Here is an 8,466-nt window from a genome sequence, read left to right on the forward strand (position 1 = left end):
AACAGGCTATAATTTCTCTCTGTACCATTCATTGTTGTTTTGTTACATAATCCTAATTTAGTCTAAAGCTATCCTGACATGAAAACTCTTCAACATTTCCTGAATGGTAGGATCTGTGAATGCCACTCAACTGCAAAATGACATGACTTATTAGGTGCCATGGGTAGTAATGACTGTTCCTCAGTGCTAACAAGGTTTAAAGTAAATGTTGGACACCTGGAGAGCCCTCTTATGTTGACGTTCCTTCATTGCTCAAATTTGAACAGATCCGCACATGAAAGGACTCTAACTGAAATATTGCCGGTCCATTCCCCTCCCCACTACTGCCTGACCCGTTGAGTAGCTCCAGCAATTTTTCTATATTCCAGATTCCAACATCTGCAATTTCTTACGTTCACATTTATAAGCTCTTTACTATGCAATTCAAGTAACTATTCTTTATCACTCAATACCCAATGGCTTGGTCTCTACAGCTATGAATTCCACAGATTCACCACCTTCCGGTTAAAAAAAATTTCTCCTCATCTCTGTTGTAAAGCGACATTCTTCTATTCTGAGGCTGTGCCCGCTGGTCCCAGACTTCCCCATTGTAGGAAACATCCTTTCCACACCCACTCTATCTAGGCCTTTCAATATTTGATAGGATTCAATGAGATCCTACTGAAGAGAAGATGGCGGCACGACGCAGCGCGCTGCGGCCACTCCGGAATGAATGTCTGTTATTTGTTAAGTAGGAGGCCGTGCACAATCCTGATTTGATGGAGATGGACGTGAGAAGCACGGAGGAACATCTGTAGAAACTTCTGAAATGCAGGCTTCGCTGCTGCTGCTACTGTGCGATCGAGAATCTCCAGAGGGAAAGGCCCCGAATCCTTGGCTTTGCCTGTTCCTTTGTGGCCAGGGCTGGGGTCGAAGCACTCGGCAGAGATGGTGCTCAATGCTCAGTGTTGGAGGGCTGGTCGGAGGCTCTAAGTTTTTGGATGGACTCAAGAGTCGGCTGTGGTCGGGTGCTTCCAGGGTGCTGCATCGGCAAGTTTGCGGCGCTGGAGGTTCATGGCAGGGAGAGTTTTTCTTCCTTCTACTGTCTGCGTGAGATGATGGGGCTATTGGGACTTTGAGACTTTTTTTTACCATGCCCATGGTCTGCTCTTTATCAAATTATGGTATTGCTTTGCACTGTTGTAACTATATGTCATAATTATGTGGTTTTTGTCAGTTTTAGTCTTGGTCTGTCTTGTGTTTCTGTGATATCATACTGGAGGAACATTGTATGATTTCTTCATGCATGCATTACTAAATGACAATAAACGAGAACTGAGTGTCCCTATAATCTAATCTAATCTAATCCCTCCTCATTCTTCTAAATTCCACTGAGTACAGACCCAGAGCCATTAACAGTCCAAAATTGCTCACAACACTCCAGGTGTGGTCTTACCACTTATAAAGTCTCAGCATTACATCCTTACTTTTATATTCTAATCCTATCAAAATTAATGCTAATATTGTATTTGCTTTCCTTACCACCAGCTCAAATTGCAAGTTAATCTTCAGGGAATCCTGTACTAGGACTCCTAATTCCCTTTGCCTTTCTGATTATTGAACCTTCTCCCCATTTAGAAAATAGCTACCTTCATTCCTTTACCAAAATGCATGACCTTACACTTCCCTACACTGTATTCCATCAGCCACTTCTTTGCCCATTCTCCCAATCTGTCCAAGTCCTTTTGCAGACTCCCTGCTTCCTCAACACTACCTGCCCCTTCACCTATCTTTGTATTGTCTGCAAACTTTGCCACAAAGCCATCAATTCCACCAGCCAAATCATTGACATATAGTATGAGAAGAAGTGGTCCCAACACCAACCCCTGCAGAATACCACTAGTCATCAGCTGAGAAGGTCCCCTCTATTTCCACTCTTTGCCTTCTGCCAGTCAGCCAATCTTCTATCTATGCTAGTATCTTTCTTGTGATAGACTTGGCATTTGTCTTGTTTAACAGCCTCATGTGCAGCAGCTTGTCAAAGGCCTTCTGAAAATCAAATTAAGCAACATCCCCTGATTCTCCTTTGTCTAACCTGCCTGTTATTTCCTCAAAGGATTCCACAAGCTTTGTCAGGCAAGATTTCCTCTTAAGGAATGCTGACTTTGGTCTATTTTATCATGTGTCTTCAAGTGCCCTAAAAGCTCACCCTTAATAATGGACTCCAACATCTTACAAATCACTGAGCTTTGGCCTATAATTTCCTGTCTTTTGCCTCCTCCCTTCTTGAAGAGTGGAGTGACATTTTCCAATCCTCTGAAGCCATTCCAGAATCTAATGGTTCTTGAAATATCACTATTAATCCCTCCACAACTTCATCAGTTACCTTTTTCAGAACCCTGGGGTATAGTCCATCTGGTCCAGGTGACTCATCTACCTTCAGACTTTTCAGTTTCCCAAGCATCTCCTCCTTAGTAACAGCAACTACATTCTCCTCTGTCCCCTGACACTCTTGAATTTCTGGCATACTGCGGGTGTCTTCCACAATGAAAACTGATATAAAATACCTACAGAGTTCATCCACTCTTTCTTTGTTCCCCATTACTACCTCTTCAATGTCATTTCCCAGCAGCCTGATGTCCACTCTCACCTCTCTTTTTACTATATGGGGAAAAAAACTTGTGGTATCCTCTTTTATGTATTGGCTAGCTTGTCATCATATTTCATCTTTTCTCCCCTTATTGCTCTTGTAGTTTCCTCTGTTCATTTTTAAAAGCCTCCCAATCCTATAGCTTTCCACTTTTCTGCCATATTGTATGCACTCTTTTCCTTTTATTCTGTCTTTAATTTTCCTTGTCAGCCATGGTTGCCTCATCGCCTCCTTAGAATACTTCTTCTTTGGCTTGTATCTATTCTGCACCTTCCAAATTGCTCCCAGAAATTCTGATCAGTTTTTTCTGCTGTCATTCCTGCTCGTGTCCCCTTCTGATCAGCTTTGGCCAGATCCTCGCTCATGCCTCTGTAGTTCCCTTAATCCACTGTAATACTGATATATCTGATTTTAGCTTGTCACTCTCAAACTACAGGGTAAATTTTTATCATATTATGATCACTGTCTCCTAAGGGTTCCTTTACCTTAAGCACCCCAATCAAATTTGGTTCATTACTCAACACTTAATCCAGAATTACCCTTTACCCAAACAACAGGAATTCTGCAGATGCTGGAAATTCAAGCAACACACATCAAAGTTGCTGGTTAACGCAGCAGGCCAGGCAGCATCTCCAGGAAGATGTGCAGTCGATGTTTCAGGCTGAGACCCGTCGTCAGGACTAACTGAAGGACTTCAGTTAGTCCTGATGAAGGGTCTTGGCCTGAAACGTCGACTGCGCCTCTTCCTAGAGATGCTGCCTGGCCTGCTGCGTTCACCAGCAACCTTGATGTATGTTGCTTACCCTTTACCCAGTGGGTTCAGCCACAAGATGGTCTAAAAAATCATTGTGTGGGATTTCTACAAATTCCTTCTCCTGGAATCCATCACCAACCTGATTTTCCCAATCTACCTGCGTATTGATATCCGCCATCACTATTGTAACATTGTCCTATTTCCATGCCTTTTCTATCTCCCATTGTAGCTTCTATCCCACGTCCTGGCTGCTATTTGGAGGCCTGCATATAAGTCCTATCGGGACCTTTTTATCCTTGCAGTTTCTTAACTCTGCTCACAAGGATTCTACATCTTCTGATCATGTCATCTTTTGCTGAGGAGTTGACTTAATATTTTACCAAAAGAGCCACCCTGTGCCTACTTGCCTGTCCTTCTGGTTCAACGTGTATTCTTGGATGTTGAGCTCCCAACTGTAATGTTCTTCAGCCACAACTCAGTGAAGCCCACAATGTCATACCTGCAAACCCTCACTGTGCTACAAGATCATCTACTTTATTCTGTATATTGCATGCATTCTAATATAACTCCTTCAGTCCTGTAGTTAACACCCCATGCTAACTAATTTTGCCTCCATGTTACCAGAATTTAAATTCTTCTCCCTTTCTAAACAATACACTGCATCTACTTGTATACCAACTGCCCCATTCTCTGCACTATCACTCCAATTCCCATCCCCCTGTCAAATTAGTTTAAACCCTCCCCGGTAGCTATTCTAAACCAGCCCACAAGGATATTGGTCCCTGAGTTTAGGTGCAACCTGTCTTTTTTGTGCAGGTCATACCTTGCCCAGAAAAGATCCCAGTGATCCAGAAATCAGAAACCCTGCTCCCTACATCAATTCTTCAGCAACACATTCATCTGCCAACTCATCTTGTTCTTACCCTCACTGGCGTATGGCACAGGCAACAATCCAGAGATCAGCACCCTCGATGTCTTGCTTTTCATCTTCCTACCTAGCTCCCTATAGTCTCTCTCTGGGACCTCATCTCTTTTCCTATGTTGTTCAGACCGATATGTACCATGACTTAAGGCTACTCACCCTCCCCTTTTAGAATACTGTAGACCTGATCTGATCCTGGCACCTGGGAGCACTGTTCCCTTTAAATTGCGTGGATGTGCAGCTGCATAGTAACTGAAATGCTTCTGCACACACATCACCATTTTTGCTATGCAGCTGGAATTGGCCGCAGTTAGAAAAGTTCACAAAATGTGAAATGTTTTCTTTTTTTCTATGATATTTCATTATCCCCTTCAATTACTAAATAAAATCAAAAGTATGTGATTTTTCAATTTTCATTCTAAATATTAATAGTATGGATATTACAAAAAAATCATCTAAAGTGCCATGCAGTTTTCAAGCATGTAAAAATTTCCTGCCAAAAAAAAAATTGAGGGAACGTTGCCTGGGAGGCAATTTGCTATCTGGGTTTCTCTTCATGCACACAAAATCTCTTCTCTGCTCCTCTGAATTTGGAATCCCCTATCACTACAGTCATAGAGGTCAAGGTTACAGTCTCCTCCTTGCACCATTCATTGTGGCATGAGTCACATGATCCTAAGAGACACTGATGCAGTCTATGTCTAAACTGGAATTACAGTTCTTCCAAATATCCGAAAATAATGAGGCTTGTCATTCCTAATCAGTTCTGAAATGGCTTGGCTCGTTACACAGCACCAGTCGTAAGACTTAAATGTAGTAAAGGAGACACAAAATACTGCATGTGCTGGAATCTGGAGGGAAAAAAACAATTTGCAGTGGGAATAAAAGCCTATGTGAATGTTGTCAGCCTTGTACTTGCATGCTCACTGAATGTTCAAGAGCATTTTCAACGATGCGCAGGATTGTTATTCAAGTTATTCCTTGGACAGTATTTTTAAGGAAGGGGAAAAAGAAAATAACGTGTTATAATCTTAAAGAACAAGGGTTTTTCTGTTGGATTCCCACGCTGAAGAAAGATTGGATGTTGAGAATCCATTTTGTGTCCTTGGGTTCTGCATGGTAGATTAGAACATAGACAGTACAAACAGCAGCAGGCTATTCAACCTACAGTGTTTGTGCGACTACAATGCTCATTTCATCTGCCTGTACACGGTCCATGTTTCCTCTATGCTCATAGGTCTGTTTAAATGCCTCTTTGACATTGATATTGCCTCTTCTTCTACTTCTTTCTCCAGCAGTCTGTTCCACCACTCTCACTCTGTTTAAAAAAAACTGTCCTGACAAGTCCACTTTTAAGTTCCTCCTCCTCACTTTTAATCTATGCCCTTGAGTATTTGTCGTTCCCACCCTGGAAAAAGACGCTAACCTCCCACCTTATTTATGCTTCTCACAATTTGCTATACTCCTATCAGGTGACTCTGCACCATCTGACACTCCAGAGAGAACAATCTAAGAATGTCTATCTTTTCCTGATATCAAGTCCTCTCCAGTCCGGGCAACATCCTGGTACACCTCTTCTGCACACTCTCTAAATGCCAGAAATGCACATGATAATTAAAAGGTGGCCTAACTAATTATGTCAAATGGCTCAGAATATAATTTCAAATAGTCCGTCCCAAGATGGTCCCATCATCAACCAATGGGTGGCAATGTTATTGACACATTGGCACCTATGAGCTAATCACAAACAAAAGAAAATCTGTAGATGTTGGAAATCCAAGCAGCACACACAAAGTACTGGAGTAACTCATTAGAGTATAGAATAATGAGAGGGGATCTTATAGAAACATTTTGAATGTTGAAAGGGTTGGACAGAGTAGATGTGGAAAGGTTGTTTCCCTTGGTGGGTGAGTCCAGGACAAGAGGCCATAGTCTTAGAATTAGAGGGTACCCAGTTAAAACAGAGATGAGGAGAAATTTTTTAGCCAGAGGGTTGTGGATTTATGGAATTCGTTGCCACATACAGCTGTGGAGGACCGATCATTGAGGATGTTCAAGGAGGAGATTGACAGGTATCTAATTAGTCAGGGTATCAAGGGATATAGGGAAAAAGCCCGAAATTGGAACTAGATGGGTGAATAGTTTAGCTCATGGGGGAGCTGCAGAGCAGACTCGATGGGCCGAATGGCCTACTTCTGCTCCTTTGTCTTGTGATCTTGTGAACTCAGCAGGCCAGGCAGCACAGTATTGTACTGTACTTTTTTCCATAGATGCTGCCTGGCCTGCTGAGTTCCTCCAGCATTTTGTTGTGTTTCTACGATCTAAATTGCTTCTTATTATTTATAATTCACTGAAGGTGGACTTAACTTACAACATTAATACAGGGAATAGAAATAGGCTGAAGGGTGGTACTGGTTTATTCTTGTTAGTGGTTCCTATTAACCTTAAGTGCTCTGTCCCTTGACATTCTAGTGTTTGCTCCACGCTGCCCTCCAGTGTTCACTCAGTGAAATAACAAGCTAGGCCAAAAAAACTCGGGGACTCGGGCTGTATTTGTTCTCTTTGTTAACTGTATGTTTTGCTTCTGAAATCGTGACCACGCACGCTATTTGTGTTATGTGCAGTGTGCTGTTGGCAATGTGTTTTCCACCCTAGCCTCAGAGGAATGCAGTTTCATTTGGCTATATTCAAGTATGGTTGAATGAATTTCGTGTCATATGCTGGTGATCTTAAACCTGATTCTGAAGAAAATTAAATTTGAAACTAGAAACATGTACTTGAAACTTGTTAAGGATTGTTCATTGTAGTGAATATAGTTTTGTAAAATGAAGACAGGTACTGAATAAAATCAAATGCATGATAGCAAAATTGTCAACATTGGACACCCTTACATTGTGCTGCATGTAGGCAGACATCCCACCTCTCCCAGAAGTTCCGGGAGTCTCCCGCATATTGATAGTGGCTCCCTGACGCCCGGAAGTTATATACAATATCCCGGAAATAGATTTTTTTGAGAGGGAGAGGGAGAGCGAGCATCTTGATTGGTCTCTCTTCATGCTAAGACTGGTCCCCAACCACCGGGCCGTGAGGAAATGATTTGAAACGATATGAGTCAGCTGCACCTTTCCTCATTCCCTGTCACACACTGTTGAATTTTAACGTACGCGAGGTCATCAGTGACCCAAGATGTGCAAAGGAATGGGTCCGTGACCCATTTGTGAATGTCCCCGGTGAATCATCCATGTCAGCGTGGGAAAAAGATCAACTCCTCAAGCTTGCAAATGACAGTGGTCTGAGAAGTATGTTTGACATAACATCTCTGCCGGCATTCTGGATCAAAGTCAAGGCTGAATATCCTGAGATAGCCACGAAAGCACTGAAAAACGTTGCTTCCATTTCCAAAATACCTCTGCGAAATAGGCTTTTCTGCAATGAATGCAACGAAAACTAAATTGCGGAATGGACTGGACATAAGGAACCCCCTTTGTGTATCGCTGTCTCTCATCACCCTTCGATAGGACCGTGTTGTTGCAGGGAAACAAGCCCAGGGCTCTCACAGATTCAGCGATATTGGTGTGTTGCAATGATTTTATATGTTCATACGGGGAAAATATGCACTGTGTGATATGGGATTGTGGGGGGCGGGAGTGCTACCTCCCTGAAATGAGTTTTTGCAGGGTGGGATGTCTGTGTAGGCAAAAAGGCTAACATGAAAGGTGTGGTGCAATTCTAGATTTCAAAGTTCAAAGTAAATTTATTATCAAACTACATATATGTCACCATATAGAAACCTGAGATTTGTTTTCTTGTGGCCATACACAGAAAATCCATGAAATACTATAGAATCAATGAAAGATTCAGACAAGCAACCAATATGCAAAAGACAATGGACTGTGCAAATACAAACAAATAAATGAATGAATGAACAGACTAACAAGCAAGTAAGCAATAAATATCCAGAACATGAGGCAAAAAATCATTGAAAGTGAGTCCATAGGTTGTGGCACAAAGACAAAAAAAATGCCTGCAGATGCTGGAAATCCAAGCAACATACACAAAATGCTGGAGGAATAGCAGGCTAGGCATCATCTATGGAGAAGAGTAAACAGGCGAGGTCATGGTCCGGATCAGGGTCTCTTTATATTTACTTTGTTTACGTTA

The sequence above is a fragment of the Mobula birostris genome, chromosome 25, assembly GCF_030028105.1.
Source record: "Mobula birostris isolate sMobBir1 chromosome 25, sMobBir1.hap1, whole genome shotgun sequence".
Lineage (NCBI taxonomy): Eukaryota > Metazoa > Chordata > Chondrichthyes > Myliobatiformes > Myliobatidae > Mobula > Mobula birostris.